Raw genomic sequence first — 15,931 nt, forward strand, 5'->3', positions numbered from 1 at the left:
ATAATATTCACTCACTGAAATAAAGAAAATGTTTCTGCTGCGCATGTATACTGGAAACTAGGAAATTAAGGGCCTGATTCTAACTTTGGAGGACGGTGTTAAACTGTCCCAAAAGTGGCGGATATACCACCTACCGTATTACGAGTCCATTATATCCTATGGAACTCGTAATACGGTAGGTGGTATATCCGCCACTTTTGGGACGGTTTAACACCGTCCTCCAAAGTTAGAATCAGGCCCTAAGTCTCCAGTCAGTGATAGTCATGACATATGTCATGACTAAAATTTCACATGAATGCAGGTTTCTTGTGAAAACCTGCAATCCTGATCATGGCCGGACAAGCCATTTGAAGCATTTAGGGATACCCTGTCGAGCTGAAGGTATCAATGTTGATTTTTTTGTAGACTTGCGGATGGCCACAGCCACTCTCACTCCAGTCTGCCAGTAATGCTACAAGATCTGCCACTAATGGATGTAAATACCACCCCCACACTGTCTTCGTGGGATGGCTACAGCGGGACAGAATGGCCATCCCAATGAATTTACTATGCGTCTAGAAGCCCTGCCAATGCAGCTGATCAGTGTGTGTCTGTGCCTAGAGCTGCATAAATGAATAGCCCATTGTTCCCACTGCATGGGTCAGTTTTAAAAGCATGGAGTTAAATGCATATGGGAAGTGAGAAAATACCAGCCGCCTTGGCACTTCTACCCACTCATACTTATTCATGCATGTACCTGACATTGCATCACATCTGTGATAGGAGATGTGAGTGACAAGGTGAGAGAGCAGAAAGTCACCCATCTGCATCCAGCAAGACATAATGGTGGTCATTCTGACCCCGGCGGTAAAATGCACTTACCGCCGGTCAGAAGACCGCCATAACACCGCCGCGGCCGCGGAAACCCGCCACGGTCATTCTGACCCGCAGAAGGCAAACCTCCGAAAATCCGACAGCCACAACCGACCGCCAGACCAGCGGTCGGCGGAAAGGTGGAGGTGACCAATCCTCCACCGCCACGCCAACAGAAATACGCCCATGCCATTACGACCCACGAATCCACGCGGCGGTCATTCAAACGCGGTATTCCATTGGCGGGACACACCGCCGCGGTCAGAATACACACAAACGAACAAAACTCAGCCACATTGGGCGATTTGAATCCCACACACCTGATACACATACACACACCACTCCCACACACACAATACAATATAAAACACCCACCCACATCACCCACAAACCCCTACGCAAAAAAATTCTGAAAGAAGGCCAGAGCGAGACACCAGCATCCACAAACTAACAGCCACAGCCACTCAACACCATCACCCACACACTATCCACACACAAAACAACACACACCACCACACTCAACTCACTTAAATACACATACTCCACCCCACACATCATACACACCACCCCATGGCACCCCAAAGACAACCCCGCTTCACAGACGAAGAACTCAGGGTCATGGTGGAGAAAATCGTTCGGGTAGAGCCCCAGCTGTTCGGCACACAGATACAATACACCAGCATTGCCCGGAGGACGGAGCTATGGCAGAGGATTGTCGACAGGGTCAACGCAGTGGGACAGCACCCCAGAAATCGGGAAGACATCAGGAAGCGATGGAACGACCTACGGGGGAAGGTGCGTTCCATGGTATCCAGGCACAACATCGCCGTGCAGAAGACTGGCGGAGGACCCCCACCTCAACCCCCACAATTCACATCATGGGAGGAGGAAGTCTTGAACATCCTGCATCCTGACGGCCTCGCAGGAGTCGGCGGAGGAATGGATACTGGTAAGTTGAAGCTTCAATACTGCTTCCCCCCCACCTGCATGCCAAATCATACCCCAACCCTCACCCCCATCCTCGAACCCCACCCTCACCCCCACCCCCATCCTCACCCCCACCCTCACCCCCACCACCATCCTCACCCCCACCACCATCCTCACCCCCACCCCCAGCACACCTATTCCCCGCCAATGTCTCACCATCACAACCCACACATCCCAAAACCTAGGCCTGCATGCGTCCACTAAGCATGGACACCCATCACCAAAGCATGCCCAATGCATATACACATCCCCCCCACAAGCCACCCTCACCAAAGACCCCACACACGAATGCCAGCACTTGGGGACACGAGAACCCATAGATACACCCATATGCCACACATTGAAACTATAACCATACCTCTATACCCCTGCAGGACCCGACCGTCAACACACCGCGGCGGAGGGGCCAGAATTCTCCACACCCCCCACCCAAGAGGCCGTCAGCGATGACAGCAGCTCTGTCGACCTGGACACCGATGACCAGCCCGGACCATCGGGGACCTCTGGACAGTCGGTTCCCCTCACACAGGCCCAGGCCACTACAGACCCAAACCCCTCTGGGAACACCAGCACAGCTCCCACCCAGCGGGCCCATGCCTCTGTCTCCAGGGCGCGTCAATCTGCGGTGTGTCTACCACTACAGGGCACCCAGGATAACCCACCACCCCAACAACAACAGGGACCTGGGGGCAGTGGTAGTGGGCACACCGGCCAGGGGGCAGAGGCCCAGGGAAACAGGGCAACTCGGAGGGCAGCTGTGCGACAGGGGGGGGACGGGCCCAGGGAACCCATTCTCCACGAGGTCCTCACCACCATCATGGGAGCATACAACCGCTCCCAGGAGACGATGGCGACGGTACTGGCCCGGTTCCAGGAGATCCAGGTACTGCAGGAGGAACACTATCGGGGGTACAGGGAGGACATCAGAGCCATCAACACCACCCTGGTTACCATGGTAGGGCTGCTGCAGGACCTCGTCAACACCAGGGCGGACACTCAACAACACCCAAGGGCCCCTGCCACTAGCCTGGACCAAGAACAGCCAACCACCTCCGCCGGCGCTAGTGGACAGGAGGCCCCCGCACAGCAGCAGCCCACCAGACCCCCACCTCCTGCAGGAGAAGAACCACCCCGCAAGAGGGCCCTGAGATCTCGCAAGAAGACAGAGTAGGATGTCAAGACCCCCGCCAGCAATGGATACCACCTGATGTCATCCCACTGTCCCACAGGTTCATCGCAGCAATGCGTACCTGGAGGGCATTCATTCGGGTCAGGCTGCCCATCAGCGATCGTTCCAGGCTCTGGCCTCAGCACTGACGGCAGCCATTGTCCCTGTCTCCTGCCTGCCTCTACTAACTCCCTCCTCCCAGTCTCCTGTTCCTCTGCCTGTCCCACCCACACCATCAGACCAGCCTGCACACACCTCAACACCCAAGAGAAGCTCATCCAAACATAAGCACTACAGATCACGCAGACATTCACACACGCAACATTCCGATGCAGACATGCCAACAGTCACTACCACCTCTGTGACCCCCACCTCCTCGTCTCCCTCCTCCCTCCCTGTGACGTCTACACTCACACCTCCATTCACCTCACCATCAGCCAGTGTTTCCATCACCAGCACACCCTCCACTCCAGTCCGCACACGTGCAGTCACCACCCCCACTGCCATTTACACGTCCCCTGTGTCCTCTCCCACTGTGTCTGTCACCCCCTCTTCCACACCACACAAACGCAGCCACCCACCCACCCAACAGCCATCCACCTCACGACAGCCTATCCCTCCTGCACCTGCACCCAAAGACAGCAAACGTGACTCACCTACAACCACATCCTCTCCCTCCACTCCCATTCCCACTGTACCTACCACTCTCCATTGTCCCAAGAAGCTCTTCCTCGCCACTACTAACTTCTTTCCTGACCCTGAGCCCCCCCCTCCTTCTCGTCGGGGTAAGAAGAGCACCTCAGCCACCACCAGCCCTGCAGCCCCCTTGACAAGGGTGCAGGGGTATTGGAGCCCGCCAGCCCGCATGTCTGGATCTTCGCCCAGCAGCAAGGGGACAGCCAGCCCACCCCCTGGGAAGAGGAGCAGAAGGCGGAAGGGGCGCCGCAGGAGCCCGCCTTCTACATCCCCCCCGGACACCACCCAGAGACAGTCACCAGCCACAGCTCCAAAGGGAGGAAAGGGCCACAGGCCCACGACTAAGGAGGGCAAGGGCAGCAAGTCGGAGAGGTCAGGCAGCAGGCCTGCTGCCCAGGAGGAGCCCACAACCCCCATAGCCGCTGCCCCGGGAGGAACCGGCACAGCTGCCCCGGGAGAGCCCACCACCCCCATAGCCGCTGCCCAGGGAGGACCCAGCCCAGCTGGCCAGGAGGGCCCCACCACCCACAGCCCAGGTGGGCATTGAAGGAGCACCATCCCCGCTGCCCAGGAGGGCACCACCAGGCAATGAGCAGTTGGCCATAGACCGGCCGCCGTCTCCAGAACTGCTGAACTGGGCCCCGCCGTCTCAAGAACCGCTCCGCTGGGCCCCGCCGTCTCAAGAACCGCTCCGCTGGGCCCGCCGTCTCAAGAACCGCTCCGCTGGGCCCCGCCGTCTCAAGAACCGCTGAACTGGGCCCCGCCGTCTCAAGAACCGCTCCGCTGGGCCCCGCCGTCTCAAGAACCGCTCCGCTGGGCCCCGCCGTCTCAAGAACCGCTGAACTGGGCCCTTCAAGGCAAGGAGCGCTGAACTGGGCCCCGCCGTCTCAAGAACCGCTGAACTGGGCCCCGCCGTCTCAAGAACCGCTCCGCTGGGCCCCGCCGTCTCAAGAACCGCTGAACTGGGCCCCGCCGTCTCAAGAACCGCTCCGCTGGGCCCCGCCGTCTCAAGAACCGCTGAACTGGGCCCTTCAAGGCAAGGAGCGCTGAACTGGGCCCTTCAAGGCAAGAACCGCTGGCCCTTTGGCAGACGTGGCAGGGAAGGATCTATCTCGGGCAGGGCTGCAGGATGTCCTCTGGCCAACTTGCCTCCTCCAGTGGCAGTGGGGTCTGTTATGGACTGTATGGACTGTGGCTTTGCTCTCCCCAGGATGGCCCAGTGGGCAGGCCACCCACTGTATGGACTGTTTGGACTGTGGCTTTGCTCTCCCCAGGATGGCCCAGTGGGCAGGCCACCCACTGTATGGACTGTTTGGACTGTGGCTTTGCTCTCCCCAGGATGGCCCAGTGGGCAGGCCACCCACTGTATGGACTGTTTGGACTGTGGCTTTGCACTCCCCAGGATGGCCCAGTGGGCAGGCCACCCACTGTATGGACTGTTTGGACTGTGGCTTTGCACTCCCCAGGATGGCCCAGTGGGCAGGCCACCCACTGTATGGACTGTTTGGACTGTGGCTTTGCTCTCCCCAGGATGGCCCAGTGGGCAGGCCACCCACTGTATGGACTGTATGGACTGTGGCTTTGCTCTCCCCAGGATGGGCCAGTGGGCAGGCCACCCACTGTATGGACTGTATGGACTGTGGCTTTGCTCTCCCCAGGATGGCCCAGTGGGCAGGCCACCCACTGTATGGACTGTTTGGACTGTGGCTTTGCTCTCCCCAGGATGGCCCAGTGGGCAGGCCACCCACTGTATGGACTGTTTGGACTGTGGCTTTGCACTCCCCAGGATGGCCCAGTGGGCAGGCCACCCACTGTATGGACTGTTTGGACTGTGGCTTTGCTCTCCCCAGGATGGCCCAGTGGGCAGGCCACCCACTGTATGGACTGTATGGACTGTGGCTTAGCACTCCCCAGGATGGCCCAGTGGTCATGGAGTCCCCTCGTGGATCTGGCGTCGTGTACTCAAGTGGCTGAGGTGCCCCCCCTTCCCTTCCCCCTGAGGTGCCTGTCCTATTTTCTTTCTGATGCCCCTGCAGTGTTCTCTCCGTGGAGTTCTTGTCGTGGGACTGGGCCTTGCCCCTTTGCACAGGACCCCTGTGATCCACGGACAGTGGTTGGACTACATTTAGTAGCTGTATATATTTTGTACATAGTTTATTTATTTATTGGGATTACTGGTGTCCATATTTCAATATATCTGCCCGTTTATGATCTCTTCTTTTGGTCTTTGCATTATTTCGGAGGGGGGTGGTTTGTGGGTTGTGACAGTGATCTGTGGGAATGCATTGATGTGTGTGTTGTAGTGGGTGTGGGTGGGTGGGTGTGTGCCGGTAATCTTTTCCCTCCCCTGTGTCGTAGGTGCAGTACTCACCGATGTCTTCCGCGCCGCCGGGCGTGCTCCTGGTATATGAGCAGGTATAGGAGTGCGGGGATGACCTGCAACTCTGGTTCCATACTGCCGGAATCTCGCGTGGAGTGCGTAGAGGTGAGCGTTTTCCCGTTCGTAGTCTGTTTCCGCCGTGTTCTTATCGGCGGTGCTCCCGCCCCGGAAAAGGTGGCGGATTGGTGGGTCGTAATAGGGTGGGCGGTACATTGTCTGCCGCCTGGCTGTTGGCGGGAACCGCCGCGCTGTTTGTTTGTACCGCCGTGGCGGGCGGAGTGTTAAGTTGGCGGGCTGTGTTGGCGGTTCCCGCCAGGGTCAGAATTGCATATTTTAGACCGCCGGCCTGTTGGCGGCTTGGCCGCCGCTTTATCACCGACCGCCAGGGTCAGAATGAGGGCCAATATATACTAACCTCTTTAGTGCCTTCATTAGTCCTGTAAAAGCAACATGGATCCACCATTCCCACACTCACTCGTGAATAGTGCCATGAAGTATTAGAGGGCTAGCAACACTAATCTGTGAGCGATAGATAGAGAACACGCCTCATAATGAATTAGAATTTTGAATTTATAAAGCGCATAAATCCAATGGGCATCAAAGCACTGTCAGCGACAGGCAACCAATGCTGGTCCACACTTGCCATGCTGGTATCCATTCACAGTCTGGTCACATCATGTGTAATGGATGCGAGGAATGGGACGTAATATTGCAAGGGTGGCAAACACAACAAGCTGTACATCAATTATTTTGTGGTAAGAGTAAGCATACATTCAGAGGATTGATCTTGGAATTCGTTTTCTAGTTCTGTACCTGTTACTTGTCTTTTCCTCTCTGTAAAGCACTGAACAACTGAATAGCCCTAGAAAACGAGAAGTGAACACTTCTCGTTGTCTAGGGCTATTCAGTTGTTCAGTGAATGTATTATAAGCAAGTTTCACACCGATCTCGTGAAGCTACAACTGAAACAATATTGACAAAACATTATAACAGAACGTTCATCTATACTGGTGTGCACTCAGGCGGACGGTTCTGGAATTCGCTTTAGGCTTTATGCAGTACATCATGCATTAAGACAGAAACTGATCGAGCAGAAGTTATAAAAATATTAAGAATGAAAAGAAGCACCCATAGTGCCTAGACTACTGGCATCACCGGCCGGAAGTAGGAGTGTTTTGAATGCTGTGTCTCAAGGTCAAGCTAATAGGGCTGTAACTCTAGTTAAAAGTGCGGAATTGACACACTAGTCTCAAACTACGAGCAGATACAAGAACTGGAGCCAGCAGAAGGGTCACTGGCAAGAAAAGAGTTGTAAACCAGGTGTGGCTTTCAAACTGAGCTACACCCAACAATCACACAGAGAAGAAGGGTATGGAAGAATCCACGGTTTTCTATGACTCAACAAACTGAGATGCAAAAAAAGAAGTTGAGATGTAGAGGTACGAAGGTCTGCACAAGGAGGGCCCGAGGACAAGAATAAGTGAAGCATCTACAGGCGGCGGGGCAGCACCTCCACATCCTTCCATAGCTGCCTGTAACCAGCTGTGAATGAGTAGAGTATATTGATAAATTGTGTTATTTTATTAATGGAGCTCAACAAGTCTGTGCTACGTTCAAGGAATGGAGCCAGGAGGAGAGAATGTGGAAATGAACAGATCTTTGGGTGTCATAACTTATTTGCTAAGCCTACACTCCAAGGGCAGCGAACTATAGTGACCCATAACAAAGACAATGCCAAGAAGGACGATATGTGGATCATGCTTCACAATACTCTCGAAAGGGATGAGCAAATCCATGTCAGATCTTCACAAAGTGGCCTCCATGTCTCCAGCGCATCAGTGGACAGCTCAGAGCCAGTAACTGCCTGTCCAGCCCTGGTATTTGTTAGCTGATCATAAAATAATGCTGATACTAGCACTTGGTGGGCACAGAGGAATCCCCTATGTTCCTGTGACACATCAGCACAGGGTGTCCCATATCCTTTTCCCATGTACACTCTCTGAGGACATTTTTATACTGTGGTTGTACATTTGTGGAATTACAAATACGTGTAACAAAACATTGTGAAAATACCTGACGTAAAATGTCATATTAAACGAAAGATGTTAACTATTTTCTCTTATAGCCCTCTGTCTTCCCAACTCTACGAGCCAATTCCAGCTGCCCCGTAAACTATGCGCAGCCTCATAGTGCCTTCTGGGTGCCTTTTGAGGTACTTTGTGCTACACTCTTTTCTGATTATGTAATATTGACGAGCTCATTAGCTAAGGAAACGGGGATTAACTCAGTGCACACAAAGTGCAATTGCTGCAAGAAAGTTTTATCATTTAGCACAATTTGTTCGCTCTTCTGTAGGTGTGACCGAATGCAGTATTGTTAATGAATTCACCAGATTATTCTCACTCATGTAAGAAACTGCAGTGATGTTTTTGCCCTCCTATATCTCCGTGGCTGAAGAATGTACCCAGTTCCCATCTTCTTGTTTCTGTTATCATGAACATATTGGATGCAGTCAATTGAGCATGTGCCACATTTACTTTCATGCTGAAGAGAAAATCCTTTCTTGAACAAGTGAATCAGAATCTAAATGGTTTACATCTTTTTGTCGATTTTATGTCTGGCTTGGTAGACAGCAAACAGCTGTCTTTAACGGTTATCTTCACCAATTCTTTACAATTCCACAAAGCCACAGAGTGGAGGATGCAAACTTCTGAAACCAAGCTCCTAGAATACCCCGAGTGAATGATGTGACAATGGAGAAAGCTTATGGCTCACCCTCTTTAGAGGTGGTACTCTGGAATATCTCTTGTGATAAGGAAAAAGTTGGAATCCCCCGAGCTCTTGAATGGAGATGCCATACTGGGATTAAATAACATTAGTGAATAGAGCACCCATGTTAGAGAGGCCCTATAGCAGCAATCACTGAAGGCACCCTCTGGGTCAACAGCATGGCCCAAAAGGAAAAGAATACCAAAAATATTAGGAACAGCCTACACTTCTTCCACCAGATGTTCCCGGTATCAAAAAGTACCATAGGCAACATGATAGAGGACACAGATTGAGGGGCAAACAAATGGCCCAAGGGAGAAGTGCTGATTATGAAACCATCATACCTTAGCTGGGCACCAATGTGCAAAGAGAAAAGATTACCTGTGCAGAAGTGTTTTAATTAAAAACATATTAGGCATGGAATTACATTTCTAGAAATAATGTAAAGGCCTGAAAACGAGAAAAATGCTTTTCTTTTCTTTCTTAGTGGTCAAAAGGGCACTAAGCTGCCATATCAGCATGTGTTTAGTTAACAAATGTATGACCATGCATATTTCCTTTCGTTTGTTGTTCCTGACCTACGTCGGGAATTCAGTTTGAATAACTATTAGAATACAAGTGTTTTAAATAAACAATTGACCATTTCAGAAGCAATAGATTATTTTTCTTCAAAAACACACACGTTCATTGAAATAATAATGCAGTAAAGTGTTTAGTTTAACATCTTCAAAATGTATTCCTTATGAAAGAGCTTGTTAGAATAAGAGAAGGAGTATGAGAAAGTGGCAAAACCATAAAGCCAAAGACACCAATTCAGGAGATGATGTTTTGAACAAATTCCTAGCTGCATGTCCACCACTTTATCTGGGTCATATAACAAACACTGATAGAACAACAACTAATAATATGACAACCCCTGTTTATCCAAATACATATCAGGTTACAGGACCATTGCAAGTAACCTTTGGTGGCACAAAGAACAATAACACAGCCTCCAATAACCCAGCCAGTTATAGCACAGCCTGTGATGACACAACCTGTTGTCCAGCTAATCATCTCAAATAATGTAGCAGCTCAAACAGGGACTCTCCAAATGGTATGCCTACAGGTGTTACTACTTCTGTTATGATGACTCCGGCACCAGCTATCAGAATGACTACAGTCCAACCAGTAGAGGTATGTGCAGCAAATATACCACATGTCCAGATCAATTACCACCCCTAAAAACAGTTGCTCAAGGAGGTGTTGGAGGTGCACCAGTGACAGGATACATCCCGACTTCACAAAATTCACAGTTTGTTGGGTGGACCCCACCACAAACGATTCAAGCACTAGAAGAAGGAAGGCAATTCATTTTCACAACACAAACAGCACAAGGTTAAATGAACCTGTTCAAAGATGAGATTCTTCCTCCATGGTTTGAGGAAGCTTCTAGGAGGGGTACAAAGACAGCGGACTCAAGAAGGCCGAGCACTAGTTCAGGCTCAGAGACAGAAAGGCCATTAAATGTTCTGAGATTAAAAATTGAATTTGAAGAAATAATTAGAATGTGTTTGGACTTTGATCATGTGAATCATTACCAAGAAAAATAACGAATTTGTTTGTGCAAGAAAATTACAAGGAGACCAGCAATAGTACATGATACGTTAGCTGAACTGGCAGACATATATGAAGCTGATCTTTAAAAAAACATCCCACTGCAGAAAAGTTTTAAGGTATATTTAGATGACAAAACAATTGAAACCAAGCATTCTTTAGGAATGCGATTACAAATTACTGACTTAGTAAAATGTGTCCATAGATAGAATGAGTTTGACAAATTAGAAAACAAATGGCCAAGAAAACATGACAAGAAGAGAGGTCAAGCAGAAACAGCAACATTCATGACTAAGGGAAAGCCACCTCCATGTCTCCCAAATGATGAGGGAGATACAGCTTGCTCATTAAGAGAGATACCGTGTGGAGGATTTGTTCATACACCTTGGAGTAGGGAGACTCCATCACTTAAGAACATTTTATTTTAATTGAGACAGAATGCAATGATATACACAAATCAAAAGATTTGTTAAGATTTCAAAGGTGTTGTGGACTTATTTGAATATATTCTTTGAAATTATTGTTCCAAATGATTAGTTGGCAAATGCAAAATTGCTATCCAGTGGCCAGATGCTGAGCAATCAAGAGATCCTCACACTAATGTGCTGTCACCTCTTGTGATGACAAAATACAATGAGGTGATTACTTTTCTGAAAGGCAGGGTCCCTGCAATAGACATGGATTATGTGAAATTGAATTGAATCCACCAGGAAGTAAAGGAGTCAGTGTATGAGTATTATGAGAGATTGTTGAAGGCATTTCAACAGCATGCAGGTCAATCACTTCTTGAAACCTACTGATATGGAATTCTTTATATCACAATTTGTGCTTCAGTTGAGACCAGAGATTAGTCAGCAAATACTCCAGAGGGTGATTTGTTGCAGACCAAGTCATTATACGTGGTCCTGAAGTATGTGATGTACGGTAGTGATGAACAGGAGATAAAGCAGAAAAAAAACAAAGGAAAAGTTTATGTTAGCACAAACGAAGTTGGCACTGAAAGGTTCTTAGAATTAATCTTTTGCAGGAAATGCTGGTGCAGTGCAAGGTGTCGGAGTTCAAAGTGATATGCAAGGAGTTGGGTTTCAAGCTAAAATGCAAGGTGTACAGAGAGAATGGTTGTTTCACAGGATAGAGGTGGAGGAGTTCTGATTGACCCGAGTACAGGTGAGGATGTTGCAACATTGAAGAAACTGACTCCTTGCCATCCTTGTAACAAACTCGGAAACTGGAAGAATGCCTGTAGGCTTAATCCAGATATAATTAATGTCAATAATCAATTGCAAGGAGTAAATCAATTGCTGGTACCAAGTGTTCCTATTCAACAAGTGCAAGTACCAATGCAGACGCAGGTCCCAATGATGCCATTACCACAAGCCCCTATGATTCACCAGAATGTGAGTAATACAACTATCAATGCAAATCAGATGTCCCAAGTAAACAGAAACACATTTCAAACCCAGAATCAGACTGCAAAGCAGCATTTACCTATGATTGAAAATGAGAAGTTTGACTCAGAATTGTCTCACTAACGGTACATGAAAGGGGAGGAAGATTGTATGCTTGGCGCAGTCTTAGGGTTAGGCCAGAGTGGGCCATTTGTAGAAGGTGAGGTGAATGGCCACCAAGTGTTATTTCTGATAGTCACAGGTGCTACCCATTCTACTGTTAAACAGTGGAAGCCCCAGACCTACCCCTCTCAGGAAAGAAGATCCAGGTTGTAGGAGCTACAAACAAGCAAATTACAAATCCTAGTTCAAAAGAAGTACCTGTAAAATTATGTTCATTTGAAGAAAATCACTAATTTGTTGTATGTGATCCAAGTCCTATAAATGTATTAGGACATGCCATACTGTACAAATTAAATTGCATAATCTATTGTACTCTCATTGAGGTCAAACTTCAGACCTATGATGATGATTGTTGAATTTAAGTTAAATCAGCAGGCTGCTGTAGGGCTTTACCCACTAAGAAGAAGGATGAGCTATCCTCTGATATGGAAGAAACAGTCAATCCAGAAGTCTGTGATTTGGCAGGAAAAGAGATTGGACTAATTAAAGGTGGCGATCCAGTCTGAATTACTGTAAAAACGAATGCAATCTTTCCGAGGACACCACCCTATCATACGACTTCAGAAATAATTGCAGGGATAACACCAACAATTGAGGACATGATTTAGAAGGGAATCCTAAAAGAAATAATTAGGAGTCCATGCAACTCACTGAGTATGTTATTGCAAAAGCCGAATAGCACATTTAGGATTGTCCAAGATTGGAGAAATTTGAATGACATTATAATCCCATGTTGTCCTGTGATACCAAATCCAGCCACCACATTATACCAAATTTAATGCACAGCAGAGTGGTTGACAGTCGTGGACCTATGTCAGGCTTTTTTTCTCTGTTCCCCTAAAAGAGGACTGCCAATACTTGTTATTATTTATATTGAGACAGAGAGTTTTGGCAGGGTGCCGCGAATCACAAGGGTTTCCAAGAGTCATTCAATCTTTAATCAAATACTAAAGAAAAAAATTGAATCATTACAAATGCCTTGCCACTCAGTTCTGGTTCAGCACATTGATGATCTACTTGTAGAGTCAGAGACAAAACAAGCCTGTAATCAAGTTACCATTACACTCCTTAACCATTTGGCAGAGAATGGACATAAAGGCCCATATTTAAACTTTTTTTGCACTGCATTTGCGTAATTTGTGGATGCAAAAGAGGCACAAACTTACAAAATATAGTTGTATTTTGTAAGTTTGTGCTGCTTTTGCATTAAAAAATGATGTAAATGTGGCACAAAAAGTATTAATATGGGCCAAAGTGTCCCTGAGCAAGTTGTAATACTGCCAAATAGGAGTCCAGTTTCTGGACATTTCATGGAAAAGTGAACGTGAAAAGTGTCACAAGAAAGGGTGGAGACAATCTTGAAGATGGTACCTCCTAAAATTCAGGGAGAAGTTAGAATGTTCTTGTGAATGGTTGCCTACTGTAGCCAGTGGATTCCCAACTTCTCCCTAGTGGCAAAGCCTTTTCTAAAGCTGATGCACTTCCATGCAACAACAAATGCATGAAAGCATTCTTAGAGTTGAGAGAAAGTTTCTGTGGTGCCCCAACATTAGAAATGCCAGAATACACCTAGAGATTTACTTTGTTTTACAGTCAGAGATAGAACTGCACTCTCTCAGTGCTTACTCAAATGCATGGAGAAGTCCAAAGGCCTGTGACCTATCTTTCAATCACCCTTGATCCTGTCACTGCAGCATTGCCTGGCTGTCATTAATCAGTGGCTACTGTCAGTGTTAGCCTTAGAAGATGTGAAAACATACTGATGGAACATCCTTTAATTTGTATGGCACCTCACTCAGTTGAGATTCTAGTTAACAGAACCAAAACTCAATATATGACCAATAGTAGGTTAACTATTTTGAATTGAAGAGGTGCCAGATTTTGAACCCCAGTACTTTGATGTCCCTGCCTGAAAACAAAGTCACTGATGATCTTGAGCATGACTGTCCAGATGTCACAGAAGTATGCACCAAGCCAAGACCCTATATTAAGCATGAATCTTCAATAAGACCCAACTGTGTGCTATTTGTGGATGGCTCATGGTTAAGAACATATGATGGATTCCTGTGAGCAGCTTCAGCTGTCTGTACCATTCAGGAAACTATTGAAGCCTCCAGACTTTGAGGTATAACCTCAGCTCAAGTTGCAAAATCGATTGACCTTACCAGCATTTCCAATTTAACAGCTAAGATGAGAGTTACTATATGTACAGATAGTCAGTATGGCTTTGGTGGTGTCCAAGACTTTGGACAGCTATGGTCATAAAGAGGTTTCATGACCTCATCTGGGTCCCCCATTCATAATGGTGAGCATATGAAAAAGCTCCTCGAGGCCTTAGAGCATCCAACTGAAATAGCTGTTGTCAAATGTGCAGCACATCAAACTGACAATGGATATATTACAGTTGTCAATAGATATGCTGACGAAGTAGCACAATATTGTGCCATAGTAGCTTGCACCTTCAATGGAACATTCAAAGATGATTCACAAAAAGACACTGTCTTGTCAATGTTGAGTCTGTAGCTGACACATGCAAAGTACTTAAGAGTTTGCGTGAAAATGTAACTGAAGAAGAACAGTAGGGTTGGATCAGAGCAGATTGTGAGAAGGGTGAACATGACATTTGAAGTTCAGCAGACGGAAGACCAGTACTGCTTGATAGCTTGTTACCACTTACGACACAACACTTTCTTGGTCCCACCCACTTAGGTAGAGATTTCATGGTTGAGTTGTTTAGCCAGAGATGCTTGCAGAGGATCTGTGTCACTACTGTATAACCTGCCTACTGATGAATGTAGGAAAATGAACACCAGTTGTACTGAGTCACATAGGGAGATCAGGTGGTCCATTCACAGAATGCACATGGATTTTTTCAGAAGGCCTATTTGGAATGGGCTGAGATATGTCCTAGTTATAGCCCTCATTATGACTTCTCAGAAGTCCGCCGAAGCCACAGGCGTCAGATGGCCACCATGTTACGAGTACTGAAGGATTTCAACCACAATTTGGGTGGAAATCCACCAGTAGTTATCCTTGTAGTTGGACTAGCAGGGGTGGTTCCACCATGCATAAAGGACTCCTCCAGTCGTATTATGACCTGCAATACGGCCTGGTGGTGTCCTGATGGCGGGGCGCTGCCGGCGGTGGAAGCACCTTTTCCCATTCCCCATCAGATGACCTCCTCGACAGACAAGGTAAGTAGATCGGCTGTCAGGGGAGGGAGATGGGAGGGTGTGGGGTGTTGTGTGTGCATGCGTGAGTGGGTGTTGTCTGTGTGTGTGAATGTAAGTGTGTATGCGTGTGTGTATGCATGTGTGTATTGCTGTTTGAATATGTGTTTGAATGCATGTGAGTGAATGCGTGTATGTAAGTGTAGGTGCATGAGTGTATGCGGGGTGCATGTGGGTATGTGTGTACGTGTATGCAGGGAGGGGGTGCTGGTATGGAAGTAGGAGGTGGAGAGAGTGGGGCGCCGTTATGGAAGGAGAGGTTAGAGGAGGGGGTGCTGGTATAGAAGGAGGATGGGGGCATTGGGTTTGCAAGGAGGGATTGGGGGAGTTGTCTGCCCGTGACAGAATTTTTTTTCCTGTCACCAGTAGCTTTTCTGCCAGAGTTTTCATGGCAGTGCTACTGCCACGGAAACCCTGATGGAAAGCTGACTCGTTATACTGCTGGCGGTCTTCAGTGGACCACCAGGTTGGAGAAGCTAATCTCTGGCCAGGCTGTCTAACTGTCCTGGCGGTACAAGCGGGCATGTGGAGGTCTTCACCGCCGGTAATGAGACCGCCACTGTGGCCCTGACAGTCTTCAGACCACCAGGGTCAAAATGAGGGCCATAGTGTGTATTTTCCCCCAATGGGTGAAAGCCTACCCAATAAGGAGAAATAACAGTCTCATTGTAGCCAAATTGCT

Source organism: Pleurodeles waltl, chromosome 1_1 (assembly GCF_031143425.1).
Source record: "Pleurodeles waltl isolate 20211129_DDA chromosome 1_1, aPleWal1.hap1.20221129, whole genome shotgun sequence".
NCBI classification, from domain to species: Eukaryota; Metazoa; Chordata; class Amphibia; order Caudata; family Salamandridae; genus Pleurodeles; species Pleurodeles waltl.